The 17,730-nt window shown below is 37.4% G+C and overlaps 1 long non-coding RNA gene across 1 annotated transcript in view; it reads right to left on the bottom strand.

Moving 5' to 3' along the window:
- Positions 1-13,613: 13,613 nt before the first annotated feature.
- Positions 13,614-17,730, bottom strand: part of LOC114139181 (uncharacterized) — a 73,995-nt gene continuing 69,878 nt past the window's right edge. The window contains exon 5 of the long non-coding RNA XR_003594396.1: positions 13,614-13,896. This is a non-coding gene — a long non-coding RNA (uncharacterized LOC114139181). The remainder of the gene's footprint in view (positions 13,897-17,730) is intronic.

Below are 17,730 nucleotides of genomic sequence, written 5' to 3'. Positions count from 1 at the left end.
TCATGCACATTTTGGAGATATGCATACAATTACTTTATCCAACCAACTTCATGAATTATTGCAACTTTCATAGTTACCATTGCTCCTTATTTTGTTCAAAAGGAGTTTGAAATTTGAGGAAATTGCCCTAATGAAAACAACCATTCAGATTTTGACTAACTTTCTTTGTTCATTCAGGCACCTGTTTATTCTCACTTGTTTGACTTTAGAAGCTGTTTTTCAAGATGTCTTCTCTGTTGATATCCATCATTCTCCTCTTGAGGAATTGGCGAAATCCAACCAAACTTAAAACAAACCAATTATATGCTTCGGTTTTGTTTCCCATCTGACTTTGTATACTTTTATTGACCTATTTATCTGTCCGATGGTGGGTGAAAAGAGGGCACAACAAAGAGCGATGTTGTCTTTTGGAGGAGTTTGGGCTAACTCGTGAGGTTTCTGAAGAGAGAGGGGCTTGTGATGGAATGGGCCGGGAAGGACTGTGACTTCTCCATTGAGAGCAGAGGGGCACGCTGGATTAGCTTGATTTGCCTGTGAATGGGCACTTTCCATTATTCTTGTTAGGGAGCTGTCACATCGAATTGAGAAAGTGAAAACCTCCCTTTATCAACCTTTTCCAAGTGAAACTGAGCAGGCAATCAATAACTGAATTCAGACCCAGGAGAAAGTCAAGCAGAATGATATGGGACTGCTATAAAGGGGGGATTTGTCATATTGCTAATGTGGAAAATGGATAACTGATGTAAATTTGGCTCCAAATGCTTTTGAGAATAAAAGAGTAAAAAAAGGAAAATATAGTATTTAGGGCATAATGGGACAAAAATAGTTTGGTTCTGAGCAACAGTTTAACAACGTTTATCAAAATAACTTCTGCAAATGTCACTACTGGCAGAAATACAGATAAAAGCATTGATATTTAATATTTTCATACAGTATTATAATAAATATTTAACTTTAAAGTAAAAAAGAAAAAAAAAAGCTATTTCAGACATTTAGATTTCACCCCTAAATGTTTTTATTTGAATAAAAATCATTTATAATAGTTTTACATTCTGTCCTGCATAACCCAAACAACATTGCAAGGCTAAACAAATCAAGAGCGGCTTGTGTTTTATTGTATAAATGGCACCATATTGTTTTGGAGTTTCATTATATTGACCTTATTGTGCCATTGTGCTTGTTCTGACACCATGATAATGCCTGAATACAGAGGGAATTATGCCCTGTATAAATAGATCCCATAGTCAAAGATCGCCTCAATTATCCCTCTACACATTGACAACATGAACAGAATAAAAACTAAAGCCTCAGACCAAGCTGGTCTCAAGGCGCTCTTCAAACATTGTTCGGCCCATTGTTGGAGGGGTAGAGGAACATCATCAGCATCAATAGCAGGAGAGAAAAGAGTTATATTCATCTGATATATTAACCTGTTTTATGCAATGCAGTGAATTGATGGAAGAAAACGCATACATGCAACTAAAATATTTATTTTACTCCACTTTAGCAACATTGCCTTCTATTTACAGACATGCATAATGATTCATTTCTGCATAAACCTATTCATGGTGTAGGTGGGCCTGGACACAGGATGAATGGATGTGCCTATTAAAAAACAGTTTAACTGTGTTCTTTTACGTAGTAAAGAACATATTTTATTCTGAAGCTCTTTCGGCACATTCACACTATCAATCAACAAATTGCCTCATATTGCAGCTCCCCGTTTTTTCCGTTGGATGAAGAAAATTAATCGGATCATTTGCCCTCATCAATCAAACCAGTAATTGATGCCTTAATCATTATACACTTAAGTGAGCACCTTCGTTCAAAGCACACAGACAGACTTCCGAGCAAGGAGCATGAAACATTAAGGAGGATTTCAAACTAATTTTATTGGGAGTTTTTTTGTTATTATTAAAGTGTTAAATATGTTGACTTTCCCTCCTTTAAATTCATACTGAGAAAACATTTTAAATGGAACAGATTTTACTCTTTGTGGACACAAAACTCGCTTTGAAATGATGACATAATGATTTTGTTGAGTGTGCGAACCCCAGCTATGTGAGGTTGTTATCATCATAATTGTCATCCATCCATCTTCTGTGCACAGTGAGTTGATAACAGCCAATGAAAAATGACTCCTGGCTGTAATGAGTGTCTCACCTCTTAGCTTTAAGCAGGTTCACAGCACTCCACGGAGCACCAATTCTCCATTTATTCCACTTCACTGTCTATACTTCACCCTCATATATATTCCTGCCCTTAATTTTTCATATAAGAAAAAAAAGTCTCTTTTTTATGCACAGCCATTCCTAATATTAGTAAAACACTGAAGGCCTGGGTGAGTTAAGAGTCAGCTTTCATACAAACATACTCTGTATGTTACAGATCGAAGCAGAATCCTTAATTGATTCACAGAATACTTTAATTACGACTGTTTCCAACCTTCCTGCGCTGTAACACAATATGAGCCAGCAAGGAAGGAAGAAAAAAAATCCTCCCAGTATAAGCCCTGGAGTGCAGCTGCGACGCAATTATCATCAAGCACCCCTGCATCTGTGTACAAACAATCTCACAGCTGCTGCCATTGATACTGTACATGCAAAAGAGAACAGGTTGACCCCCCGGTCTCCAGCGCCGCCTCGGAGATCAGTGACCCTCTCATTTGGGAGGAATTTGTGACACCTACAAACCACTCAACCTGCGTGCAGTTTTAAAAGAGCTGGCACCTGTGATTTACCACAATATTTGCTGCTCTTTGTTGCTACAGAACAAGAACATTAGCAGGTTTATGTTTGGAAGAATGACGGTAATTACACGGTACCTACGGAGGAGCAGATCTAAGGTGCCAAAACCTGTCTGTGTAACATGCTACCCTCGCACAGGACTAGTTTAGAAAATATCTTTGAAATATGGAGAGGTGAGAGAAACAGTCAGTGCGAACAGAAACACATTTAAAACTCAGTGTTCATTTCCTTCACAGGGACAGTTCAGACCTTTTTACAGGAAGATCTGGGAAGTTGTTTGTTTCCCAACTTGTTGGAGATAGATGTCATTTCCTCTGTGTTTGACAAAAGGTGAAGAGATAGTAAGAGAACATCAAATGCCAGTCAGAATGGTCCCCTGTTTTAGATAATGCTTAGCTTAGTTAAGTAGAGTTTTAAACAAGTTAAACTAAAACATATTCTCCATAAAAAAATCTCTATTTATTTCTGTTCACAAATTACACTGAACTCTTTGATATATTTTTTTAATTTCTTAAAATCGGGGTTTTGTGGTGTCCAATCCAAAACATTTACTTTGTTGTCCATGAACCATAATTTTTAGCTAATGTAGTGGAATGACGAAGCTAATTTGAAGACCCATTTATTCCAAAGTTCTAACTTTGGAATAAAGTTATTTCCACATGATTTATTTATTTCTTGAAGTCATTTATTTTGTGAAGTACACAAAATTATTTGCAGTAAAACACACACACAAAAGGCCACCCAGTGTTTCACCTCCAAATACACCAATGCAGCAGTTATTACAGCCTAATATTTTAATTTTAGTTTTGTCAAACTACAAATTATAAATGCACTTGCGCACAAAGACCTTGATTTTTTGGTGATACCTCTTCTGGTCTGCCTTTCTTGTTCTAAACCTGGAGAAACGGCTTCTTCTTCTCTGAGCAATGTTTTAGCAGACGTACATGCAGGGCTTCTTCACTGTGGATAAATGACACTCTAACCAGTTACACCAAGCATCTGCACAAGGTCCTGTGCTTTTGTTCTGAGGTTGATTTGCACATTTTGCACTAAATCTCTCTTTTTTTCTGGGACACAGAAACTGTCTCCTCTTTGGATGGTGTGATGGCTGGAGATTCATGGTGTTTATACATTGATACAACAGTTTGAATGGATGAATGTGGCATCTGTGGACAGCTGATATCTTTGTTGATTTCCTGTGATTTTACTTCAACGTGTTTCCTTAAAACATGTTCACAGGTATGCCTCTAATCTTGTGAATTAGATTGAGTGAGATTGATTTTTTTTCAAAAGTTAGAGCTAGGAAAGAAATCATAGTAGAAGTTAACAAAAGCATGGGATTATCATCTAAGCCTCCCTCGTATATCTAAAGACTTTACAGTCTCGTTTGAAGAAAGTAAACATTCTTCCATTTTGCCTATTTGGTGGTTTGAGTGAAAGTCAGTTAGTTTAATTGAAATAGACCAATTGTTGCTTTGTCCATTACAGTAGAAAATTATTTACTTTTACAATCAAAATGGTGAAAAAAACCCTCAGTCTTGAAGCAAAAATACACCAATCTTGAATTATTCCTGCATTTTTCAAATAATTAGTTGTAATGAACTGTTAAATATAAGATTCAATGTTATTTTTCATTTTTGATGGAATCTGAATTTTGAGCTGCTAATTAAGCACGTGTTTATGTCTTCAAATTGATAAAAGTGATTTTTGGTGAACAGTCACTTGAGACCCATAGCATAAAACTAGGTTGAAATAAACTTTTCTGCTTAACTTCAATAGCTAATAAAAACAGTTTTGGTGGAATGAGGCAGCCTGTAGAAATCCAACAAATGTGATTGGAGCAAAAATGGCAGCAATTGACTTCTGCATAATAGACCTCATTTTTATTTGAAATAATAATAAAATAATAATAATTTAAATGTTTTTACAGCTAAACAGTTCCTGCTACTACACTAACTTCTCAATGGTCAATGTTCCTGACTGTATCAATCTTATTTTTATTTATTTATTTTATTCATTTACAGTTAAACATGAACATGCCACATGTTGATGTAAACAAATGCTTTACATGACAAGCATTCAAAATCTTGTACAGTTTACCTCTTCTTTGAAAAGTCAATTAGCTATACCATAAGCAACTAAGAATCAAGAAACGTTAATCATTCATCTTTAAACGCAAAACAGGCAATATTTATATATAAAAATAATAATAACAAATAAGAAAAAAACATTATCTTGATACGGTACTCTACTGAATCAATGTGCTTCCTTATACCTAATTTTCTTTGTGCATGTCACAGTGCAGTCAGTTAATATCCGCAAATAAATCACATTATTTAAACATATTCAGTCTGAGTCATTTCAAACTGTTAAAAAGTTTCAACAGTCTATACAATGTTTCAAATATGCCTTTACATTTCCGGGCATTTCTTTATTTTCTCACCAGGTTTACAGGCGTATTAAAAAACATTTAATCATTGCTGCGGGATTCTTTGTTCGCCGCCAGGGTGGGCAAATGTGTGTCCAAGATGGATGAATGTGTGTGACCAAGAATGCGAGTGGGCCAGAGAGAGTGCTTGAGCTGTGAGGGGAGCGCTGTGGGATAGAAGAGAGACGGTGGATGACTTTATGACACGAAGGGGACGCGATCAGGGGCAGAAACACAGAGCGGAGAGGGTCTGCCCAAGCTGTCAGCTCTGAGGGGCTGCTGGAAGGCTCAGCGGGAGCCCAGCGTGGCCCCCAGGATGCCTTGTCACCACGGCGAGGCCCTGGAATGCGCCGGCACACAATGAGCTCCCGGGGCTTAGAGGGCACTCCGATTTGATAACCACATTAAAGTCCTAGCAACATCTGTTGGGGCGCAGGAGAAAGGACTACTGGCAAGCTTTAACCCCCGAAACTGGAATCATTAACCCTCACCCCTGTGAGAGAAGGGGGACAACAGCCCCCTATTTGTCAGCAGCTCTGCACAAGGGCCATGGGGGCTAATATTTTACCAAAAACAGCGTGAGAAGAGAAGCAGCCCTGGGCACCAGGAGGAGTGCTTCCAAAACACACATTACCAGAAAAATACCGTCTTATTTCTTTAAAAGTTTGTAAAAAATACTTTTGTACACTTCTGTGTATAGGTCACTGAACGGCTTAGCACCAAAAATACATTAAAGACCTTATGTTGTTGTAGCAACCATCCAGACCTCTTAAGTCTTCTGGTTCTGGTTTGGTCTGCATCTCCAGAACCAGAACCAAATATAGAGAAGCAGCATTAAGCTTCTTTGCACCACAAATCTGGAGCAAACTGCAAGAAAACGGCAAAACAGCTGAAACATTGAGTTCCTTTAAATGAAAAGCTAAATCATTTTTAGTGCTGCTGTTGATTCATAGTGAATGGGACACTGATATACACATTTGATGTACAATGAGGATTTTGATTATGGTATTTGACAAAATGTAATGTTTGTTGTTTTCACATTTGGTGACACTAAGATGTTTTTATGACGGAAAACACTTTGAACTGCCTAGTTGCTGACATACAAATAATTGACTGAACTTATTTCATTCAACTATTAAAATATTTGCCTCATCTCCCGAAATAAGGCCTTCAGAAAATGTTGCTGATTTACATGGTGGATAAAAAGTAAGTTTTTCATGCTGTTCATTTCGTTTCTTTAAAATGTTATCCTAATTTAATCACACTGCAAAAACAGAAAATCTTACTAAGTATTTTTGTCTAGTTTCTATTGTAAATTTTTCAGTACACTTGAAATAAAACCAAACTAATTTACAAATAACTTTTCATCAGAATGTAGGACCTGGTTTTAAGTAAATTATTTCTTAACATTAATAAAAAGAACTAGTTTCACTGGCAGATTATTTCACTTATAACATGGAAGAAAATGTCATTTTGCAAGTGAAACTTGAACTTTTTCATCAACATAAGAAAATATTTACTTAAAACAAACTCTGATATATTGCTGAAAGTTACTTGTAAATTAATTTGTCTTAATTAAAGTGTATGAAGATATTTGGTCTAGAGAAAGGACAAAAATACTTGGAAATATTATATGTTTTTGCATATATAATTTAAGGGCTTAAGGGGAGAAAAGGCAAAGTTGATGGAGGATGGAGAAATAACAGGTGTCCTGTCACAAAGAGACATCTCAGGCTGCAGGATGCTCTGTGTTTCATGGGTCAGCCCCAAGCCCATCCACCTCCACAGGTTTCAAAGCAAAGGCCACTTCTCAGTAATGAATAATTAAGAAAACAAAAGCCTCCCACCGACCTCCCCCCAGTCCTTTCCGAAGGGGTGAGAGCTCAGGAGAGGAGATGGAAGCGTCACAGGGCCTAATGCAACCAGACCAGATGTGACGAGGAGAGCTGAGGTTTTTGGCCCCTGCGCTTCATAAAAAACATCAACCTAAATGTGTTCCCTGGAGATGAGGGCCTGCAGGAGGTGCCCCAGCGTGCGGGGTCTTCAAGTACCTCCACACAAGTAATTCCATTCACTGCAGCTCATTACATGGGCAATTAAGTGCTGGGGTGGAGGAGGGAGGCAGGGTGCAGGGGCGATGGCAGGGAGTATGTATGTGCGCATGTTTGAATGTAAGTGTATGAGGGGGGATGCTTACTGGCCCATCGATGGGTTTAAGGATCGAAACCCCCTACCGATCTCATTCCCCATCATCTGGCGTCGCCTTCGCCCGCCGGACCCCTCCCCTCTCCTTCACCTGGGCGGAATCTCTGTGGACACCTGCCTCTCCTAATGAAGATCCATGTCTTCATTTCCATTTCTGGAGTCATATCAGAGGCTGCCAAGCACAAAACAGGCCTGTTTCCTCAGAGGCCTGGAGAGCCGGATAGAATGACACCGCTAAGTGCTCTGGCAGAGCAGGGCAGCTGCAGAGCCTGAAATGGGATTTGGTTGAGGGTTCTGAAGTGGGGGGCTCGGATGGAGAGAATCCGATGTTTGGATTGGCCACAATGCCAGCCGTGTGCTACCTCAGCAGCTCCTTGGTACTAATGAGGCTTACTGCAGGGATGGGAAGAGGGGAGGAGAGGGTGCGAGAAGGTGGAGATAAGGAGAAAACAGGAGTGTACCACGCACCTACTTCCCACACCTCCTTCATCTCCTTATATATGCTAACTCTTGAGGACAAACACCAAAGATCCTCTCTTTGACACAGAAACATATTCACTCGCTCATAAACGCTTAAAGGTGTCAAGACTCATGTATTCTCCACAGCACCTGGTTTGCTCTGTGGTGATAAAAGCTCGTTTTCAGGGCAGCAGATAGAACTTCAAAAGTTTACGAATTATATGAAAACAACTAAAGAAAGGAATCAAATATTACCGATGTAGTATAAATAGTAGGATAAGCTATCATTACCCCTTCCACAATTTCACTTGTGTGACCACAAACCTCCACTTATTTAATTTTACTATAGACCAACACAAAGTAGAGCTTAGCTGTGAAGTGTAAGGAAAATGATTCATGAATTTCAAATTTTTTGACAAATATCTGACAGTGTCTTCCGCATCTCAGAGTCAAGACTGCAGAGAAACTTTTTGTTGCATTTACCACTGGAGGGCTTTTGTGGTATGTCTCTACAAGACCATTCTTTTCTGCAAAACAACTCAAACGCAGGTAGATTTAAGCATCACATTCACAAGTTTGCAAGTCTAGTTCCAGATTCTTAGTTGGAATCTGTGGTAATAAGCAACAACCTTTGAAATAAACCCTTTCATTGTAACTTTGGCTGTATGTTTAGAGTTATTGTCCTCCTGGAAGGTGAACCTTAGTCTCAGCCTCAACAGGTTTTGTTCAAGGTTTCTTTACATTTAGCTGCTTCCATATTGCCCGCCATTGACCTTGCTGAAGAAAACTGTCGCCATAGCAAGATGCATGGAATGGGATGGGTTGGGTGTGAGGATAGGTCATAGGGAAGACGTGCTGATAAAAGCCTGGGAGAAAGAGACTCAGCTAAATGGTGCAGTCTTTAGGAAATGGGCTTTTTCCCCGAGACAACTTTGGGTCCCCAAAATGGAACCTGGAACAAGGAAATGTGGGTAAAAAGAAAGAAACTAGAAACTAGAAAAAGAGATGAAGAGGAGGAAGAGGGATGAGTTGAGATCTGGATGAGGGTAAGGAAGAGTGGGGTTGGAAGAACAAGATGAAGAGTGAATTTTGTAAAAGTAGATTGTTGGATGAGTAGAGGTGTGGTTGAGGTGTTGCATTGCTCCCAAACCTTTGAGATAATCATTTTATCTCGAAAGTTCAGAAGATAAACAATTAAATGTTGTTAATATATTGTTTTATAACCTGATCCACTTTAAACCTCTCCACAACCTTATCTACTGCATACGTTTACAAAACTGCATTGGAGCTTTTCTATTTGTAAGAAAAATTAAGTTCTTGTTTTCCTTCGATTTAATATTTTTCCCTGACTTTGTGTTATAGATTGATATATTGAAGGTTGAAATTGTTCCATGACAAAAAGTTTCAAAAGCCCAAATAACTACTTTTCTGAGGTTCACTATATATTCCAGTTCAGACCTATAACAAGGTCACTAAGAACAGAAACACAATTTTTCTGCAAACAAATCCATATAAAAGTCTCCAAAACAATTTATGAACTACACATTTTCATAATTTAAAACATGATTTTAAGCGTTTCACTCTTCCATTGCCGCCATGTGTTCCCCCTCCCTCTTACAGAGACCATGTGTGTCTTTCAATACAGTGGTTAAGGCTGGCCTTGTTAACATGTTCTAGCTCACTGACTCCTCTCAGCACCCCGGGGTAAGGACGCAGAGCCGAGCCAGGTGAGGAAGAGCAAGAAAGGAAAAACAAACAAGGTGACACCTTAGTCAGATCACAGCTGCCTGCTTCAGCAACACACTTTTCCCAGAACATACAGTAAAATTTAACACAAAATGTTCATTTAAAAGAAGAAAAAAGGCAATAATTTAATAGAAAAGCAAGTTTCATTAAGATTTTTCATAATAATAATAATAATAGTTCATTTGAATAGACCCTTTTTAAACAAGTGTTACAAATTCGTTAACATTTAAAAAATCTATTAAAACAAAATTCTAGATGATACAAAACGAATCAAAAGGTTTACATCAAATCAATTAAAATGCAAAAAATCTGAAGACAAAATGAAATAATAAAAATACAAAAAAACTTTAAATATTAAAGGCCTTATTATAAAGGTTAATTTTAACCAATGATCTAAAAGAAGACAATAATGGGCCTTCTCTACAAACTGGAGTCCTGACCTTATGCATTTAATCACAGGTGCTACTGACTGGCCAAATGCTAATTGTTGATTGTATTGTTGATTCTAAATGAATATGAACTTGTTTTCTTTGCATTATTTGAGGTTGGAAAGCGCTGCATCTTTTTCTCTATTTTGACCATTTCTCATTTTCTGCAAATAAAATAAAAATAAAAGTTTTGCTTGGGATTTCAGAGACATGTTGTCAGTAGTTCATTTTACTCAAACATATACCTAATCAGAGAAACCGATCATTTTAAGAGGTCTCTTAATTTTTTTCCCGAGCTGTATATATGTAAATATAAATGTGCATTTTAAAACCCTAAGTGCACATAAACACTCAAAGGCACAAATGTGAAGAATCAGGTCATTCATGAACCATAAAGGTTACCTGTTTGTGGGTACATGGGGCGGAGCCTAAAATGGAAGGAAGGGGTTTTAGGTAAAGATTGTGTTTGGTGTCATTTTTCAGGCCCCTCTGCACTCACCTGGAACAGAGCACTTCCCCTCCCCGAGTCTTATCAGTTCTCAGAGGAAATACCTGCTGCAGGTAAACACGACCCTTCGACCCCGCTTCCATCCACTCTGAGCGGACCGACCTCCATGTCTAGGAGCGCTTCAGAGTCCAAATGCAGGGATTAGCTCTGCGACAACCTTCAACACCCAGCTTAGAGACTTATGTCTGTGTTCAGACCAGGTCTGGTGACATCCTCTTGGCTCCCTGCCCCAACCAACTTAGATGTTGTTCTTCATGCACGGGTGAGGAAACCTTTATACCAACTCCACCCCAACCCATCCTCCAGCCCCTCAACCCTCTGTCTCAAATGTAATCTTATCTACATATCAGCAGGTGTAACCGAATATCCCTGTTATCAACCATGGTCTGCTCAGCTCTGTTTAGCATTGTCAGAGGAGTGATTTATTCAGGAGGAAACCAAATTAAATACTACATCATGTGTCAAAGGAATGGCTGTGTTTGTGATGGAAGTTGGCTTCATTAGAGTGTGAGGAATATGATAAACTTTCAAAGTGAACACATTAAAGAATGGTTGTAATTAAAGCAGAGACGTACTCTACTTTTAATGACTTTAGAGTATAATTAATTCTCCTCCAGTATCTCTAACAGATTTTTCTAATAAATGTGTGGGTGGGGATTTATATTTAATTACTTCCGTATGAATTTTGAAATAAGGGTTGATCTATGAAATTTGACAGTTGCGCTGGGACAAACGCCTCTCCCTCATCATTTTATGTATGACAAGCATGCAGAACGTGCAGAGAGGCATTTGCACCATTGTGATTCAACATAGTTTAATGCAGGGATCAGAAAGGCTGGCAGAAATAGGATTGATAAAAGTACAAATACAAATACTTTCAATTCTGTGTTTTGACATAATTAAAATGATCTGGACATTTCAAGCTTCAAAAAGCACTAAATATTTTACAATATCAGTATTTATGAAACAAAAATTATGTTGAAGTGGAGAAAACGATTCTGGAAACAGAATAACCCTTTTGCTGTTTCTATAGAGTTGGGAAAGACTTGTCTGGACCATACAGGTGTGTGTTAATACAGCTGGAAATGATTGATCAGACCTGAAATCTGGGTGTAATAAGGGATTCAGACCAAAACCTTCAGAAACATATGAAGACAATCACAAAATCAGCCTTCTATTATCTAAGGAATATTTCCAGGATTGAAGGACTAATGTCTTAGAAGGATCTAGAGAAACTCATCTAAGTGTTTAGTTTTAGTCGCGTTGAACTGCAATGATTACCTCTCAGGTCTGCCAAGAGAAATCCTCCAGCTGCAGCTGATTGACAACGCTGCAGCTGGCGTTCTCACTAAAACCAGGTCGATAGAGCACATCACTCAGTTCTAAAATCCTAATACTAGCTCACTGAAGCTCAGAAAACAGACTATAAATTACTTTTGTTAGTTTATAAATCACTGAACAGCTTAGCACCAAAATACATTAAAGGTCTGTTTTAATTATATCAACCTTCCTCAGGTCTTTCACAGCTAAAATCTGGTCCAAAATCTGATCACAGGACAGTGATTTCATGTGCTGCTACAACTCCACGAAAATGGCTATAAAGGGGGGAAAAAATCAATGAGTTGAAATAGTCCAGTCAAAATTCAGACTCAACTTGATGGAAATGCTATGGATGGTAAAAAAAAAACCAAAAAAAAAAAACATGTTGGTGGAGCTGATGTGCTAATAGATTTCACTTAGTAAAAGGATTCATATGAATGGTTGGAAAATTATGATAGTTCCACAATAATACAACAATCTTCATTCACAGAGATAATATGAAGGGATAAATTATCTACAACTGAAAAATCTATTTAGTAACTTGCAAATGTAAAGTATTTAATTATTTCATATCTCAAAACTGTAAAAAAAAAAAAAGCTAATGTATGAATTCCTAGCAGACTAAATTCTATCAAAATTGAAAGTTTGACTGACAGCAGAGACCTTTGTACCTAAAAGAATCAAAATACACTTGAATAGGATGAATTAATCACAGCTAAAACACAAAATAAACCCAGGAATCCTGAGGATTTAACCAGATTTAACCTGCTGAAACCAAACCACAAGCAATCCCCCTGGATTTAACTAACAATCAGGCTCTCAACAAACTAATGGATATGAATGCTCAGAGATCTGAGTCAGCAAATATTGTCATTTAAGATAGAGATTTGAGATTTGATTCAAGTTTTCTTTCAGCTGTAGTCGTCACCATAATCAACTTCATCACCATAGCAATCAAAAACTTTCCTTCATTTTCTATAGCGGGGGTGACATTAAAGTCAGTGATGCTGATCAACCAAATATTTACTAATTTTTCTTAGCAACCCCTTATAATTGGGTATTTGTCTGCACTTTCTGGTCTATCATCCCAAAAAAGAAATAGGAGTCAGTTGGGTAAATTCACGGTTAAATGAGAATAAGTTTGTGGGGTTTTGAGTAAATAATTCAGATTGCCATTGAACCACAGTCACCCGGATGTGATAGCAGTGACCTCCAACTATTTATGGTTTGCCTATTTAAAGACACTTTTTTCAGAATATAACTTCTAGTTGCTTGTTCAAAAATTATTTTTTATATATATGTAAAATATTTCAAAACATTACAAGCTAAAATACCAAACTCCAATGCTAGACATTGACTGGCATTTGCAAGTAGCCAATCCAGCAGTGACATTTATTTTCCTTGCTGTTGACTGACTGTGGATGTTAGCTTCTGCGGTAACGCCAACACAGTTTTCACTAGTAATGCATACCAACGTATATTTCATGTCTGAACTATTAAAATAAAGAACTATAATAGATTTTAGAGGGGGTCTCAAGTATATGGGTCATAATAATTTAATCCTGTGATTTTTGTCAGCCAGAAAAGGGGAAGAAGATGAGTTGGGACTTTTGTTGATGCCACCAAGAAAAGGTTTGTGGACCTGTTAACAGATGAAATTTTATCCGACTCCTCTTTAACCAGCCAACCCAGTATGATGGGTGGCTCACCAGCACTACTGTAACCTATGTCAGGGTTACTTTCTCACCATTGGCTCTCCAACATACCCCGCCAGTCCAGTCCCCAGCCCCTCCTCCATCGTCACCTGAGCCACACAGGTAAATGCTTGACTTTATTTGATGGATGTGGTTTCCCACGGTGACAGTGATGTATGCAGGCACATCGTCCCCTCCCCCTGTATAGTGGAGGCTCGTACTGGAGTGGTGATTTCAAGATGATAACCTCCTTGGCGCACCTATTTGCCAGCAGAGGCGAGGGAAACCGGAGAGGACAAGACATCCTGTGTGAAGCACCTGAGTGAACGCCTCATCAGGCTGAAACAAAGGGACCTCCTATCTGAAAGACACAAACAAACCTGTTAAAATAATACATTTAGGTCATGAATAGCTCTTAATTGGTCTCTCATTTCTTCATATTTTGGCTCCTAGAAAGGAGCTGATGACCAGAGAAAGAAAGGATTTCCTGTGGCGTTCAGTGGTGCAACAGAGTGCAATGAGGTGGGCAGAGTCCCCAAAACGTTTACTCAAATAAGAGTAGCACTACTTTAATACATTTTTACTCAAGTAAAAGTAAAAAAAGTGTTTGGTAAAAAGTCTACTCAAGTTCTGAGTAACTGATCAAATGATCAATTATTTAATATTTAAAAATTACATAATCAGATGGACCTAAATATAAAGTGGGAATTTTGGTATTGGACAAAAATTACAATAATTCATATAAAACAAAGACAAAAATCTGTCAAAAAATACTTTTCCAAATCAGTTTCTTTCAATAAAACTTCTGAAATGTTAAAAACTGCAGGTGTGCGTCTGTGTCTGGTGCATTTTGGATAAAACATGTTTGTTCTTCATTCAGTGGGTTTGAAATCCAGAAATCTTACTCACGTAAGAGTAGCAATACTTCATAATAAAATTACTCAAGTAAAAGTATAAAATACAGTACAGTACAAATACACCTAAAAGTACATTTAAAAAATGTTACCTTAAGTAAATGTAATTGAGTAGCTATAATTAGTTACTACCCAACGCTGCTGCTAACCAGGCTCTGCAACTAACTAGCATGGAATGGAGAAAAGTAAGAGGCATTTCTCATTACTGTTCTGAGCTTCAGCAGCATCCTGCTCTCTAATATATCAAGTCAAGTTCCACCTCAAGACATTACTGACCTTTATGGTTATTTTATTCAGCCCGCCAGTCTGCTGATGGGACAGTCTGAACAAAAGGCAAGATTTGAAAAGAAAAAAGAAGTCAGAAATTTGCTTAAATTCATTTGAAAAGTTGTTTGAGTTGAGAAAAATGGGCTGAATAAGCTGCACTTTTAAATTCATTTTTTGACCAAATTTGGTTATGCGTGACTTAAAAAAAGACACAATTCTCACTGTATTTTTCTGACCTAAATAATAAATGCTCTGCTCAATCTGAAAAATAAAAAAAACTGTAAGAAAAGATCCCCATGGATGTCCGGTGTGAAGAGAAGTGAAAGATTATGAATCACATTCATTATGATGTGGCAGCTCTTTGCTGGATTGTTACCTTTTTCTCCCTTTAATTGGAAAAAGACACAATTGACAACCATATGTCTTCATTATATCATATGTTTTTCCATTTTTTTCTAAAAGGAACTAAATTAAATGATGTGGGAGGAAGAGATTATGCATCGTCCTGTGGAATATACAATATGTTATGAATCCTTGTCCATTTTTTAAAGGCATTATCTTTAGATACTGTTTGTGTCTTTTCTTAAAAGCCTGACACTTGTTCTTTTGTATTTAATTTGTTCATACTTTTGAACAAATATGAGCCTGAGTCGAAAGAAAAACTCAGAAAGACCTTCACAAGAGCTTTGAGCATTTCTGAAATATTCCAAGAAAGTCTTGGTTGTTGGAAAAAAAAATTAAAGAAACTCTTTGCACAGAACTGAATACAACACGTGCAGATATTTGCATAAAGAGTTTTAGTTCAGTTTTCTAATAACTACACAATTTCTTTGGAGCTTGCAGTCCCCAAACTCCAACTGTATTAACAAAAACACAACAACACGATTTTGGCTCCTACTTGATACAAACTCTCCCTGTATCTCCGCCTCTCTCCTCCTCGTCATTAGCAGAAAGCCCCACATTAGAGATAAGCAGCGACAATGGCTGGTGTGAAGGCCTGGATCTCAGTTGTTTTTATCTCTCACTTCATCTGCAGCCTGTGGCGTCTCTGCCAGAGGATGTTGTTTAACCAAGTCAAACATTCAAACATCCTGTGGCATCATCCTGCCTCAGTGTCTCACACACACTTAGACACAATCCACGTTTTATGGTACTTCACACATTGCTGAGGTCTGGCCCCGTGGACAGTTCACAGGGTTGGGAGCACTGTCAGGCGACACACAGCAGATGATTTATTACTGTTATTTGGAATAAATAAATTTGTTTTATTTATGCATATATGCTTTATTACCAAAATGTTTTAAAAAGAAAGCCCCCCAGTATTTGATATGTCTTGTCAGAAGAATAGACTGAATAGTTTTTATCCTGATCATTGGCAAAAATCATCCTCCAAACATTCATGTCTAGATTTCTGATTACTGATAATCTTTGAAAACTGAACCATCAATAAACTCAGTACCATCATTAATTACTTTTAAACTACATTTAAAAATAAGATACTGAACAAGATTTGATGAACAAACAAGAGTATAAATAAATCTATGCTTTATGAAAATATTTCAGAATTTCAGCTATTAGTTTTGCATTTGCAATGCTTTGTTGTTTGCTTTTGAAAACAAAAAGTACTTTTATTGGGTAAGGAAAATCAATTATAGCCAAAAAGTATTCCCATAGTACTATGCTGCCACCACTATGTTTCACTGTGGGAAAGGGGGCATTCAGTCTAGATTTCTTGTGTGCAGCAGTATTTTTGTTACCACAAAGAGCATTTCACATGCAGAACCTGCTGTTATTGCTCTATAACTGTGTAAAATAATAATAATAATAATAATAATAATAATAATAATAATAATAATAATAATAATAATAATAATAATAAATTATGAACCCTTAGACGAGGGGTGTCCAAAGTGAGGTACAAGGGCCATTTGTGGTCCTTGGACAGATTTTTTTTGGCCTCCAAATGCAGTTCAAGTATTACACTAATTTGTTTATTAAACTTTATATTTTTAATCAGGGTAAAATAATAATTTTCTTGCAATGAAAAATTTAAAGTAAAACACAAAGTATTTATACAGAAACATTTACTGAAAAGCCAACTTTGCTGCACCCTAATCAGCTTTTATTTCATTTATTAAACTCAGCTATAGCGTTTTGAAAGAAAGTTGCCCAAATCCTGTTTTAATAACTGGGAATAAATTTGTTTAGCCAGGCCTGAAAGAATTTGAAAACTAAATAATTTTAAAGTTTTGGATCTACAATGGATCTACAAAAAAATAAACATTAAAAAAATTCAGATGACTTTACCTGGTTGATTTTTATAATTGTTTTTACATTTTCTTGGCCCATGAGTACTTTTGACTCAACAGTTTTTTACCCACATTACAACAAGTCTGGACACCCCTCACTTAGGTAGAGGAAAAGTATTAATCTGAGAGCAAACAAATTATTTATGTTGGTTATCTATTAAGTTAAAATGCAAAGTCAGGCCAGTTTCTAGCAACTTTCATTTGAGTTTCTCCAAAAATGCTTACACGACTACACTCGCTCACACCTATCCACCCACGCACATCTCCTGCGTGAAGAGAGGAAGCCCCAGAGCAAGCAGGTTAATATCAGAAGCACTTGACAACAATGGTGTGTTATGAGGTGCTGCAGTGGTAATAAGGTCTTTGTTGGGACTTTAAAGCACAGCCACATCACATCATTACTCATACTGGGCGACCAGTCGCTAGTAGGCATGGCAACCGGGACTTGGCTGAAACCAGAAGCAAGACCAGAATCTCAATGCAGACAGGGGAGCACTCACACAAACACAGACAACAATGTTCTGCTGGGAGGAAAAAGTTCAGAATCAGCCACACTGACCACAGGCCAGAACCTTAAACATGGGAGAATTTATTAAGTGAAAATAACATGTATTTTGCAAATAAAACATCTAACGAGGTCAGTTTGAAAGAGTTGCAATTAAAATTTTACGACATTAGAATATTTGAAATGGTAGCATAAATTCA

This window comes from Xiphophorus couchianus, chromosome 23 (assembly GCF_001444195.1).
Source record: "Xiphophorus couchianus chromosome 23, X_couchianus-1.0, whole genome shotgun sequence".
NCBI lineage: Eukaryota > Metazoa > Chordata > Actinopteri > Cyprinodontiformes > Poeciliidae > Xiphophorus > Xiphophorus couchianus.
Note: the sequence above shows the minus strand (reverse complement) of the source record. Positions and strands in the feature narration are given on the sequence as shown.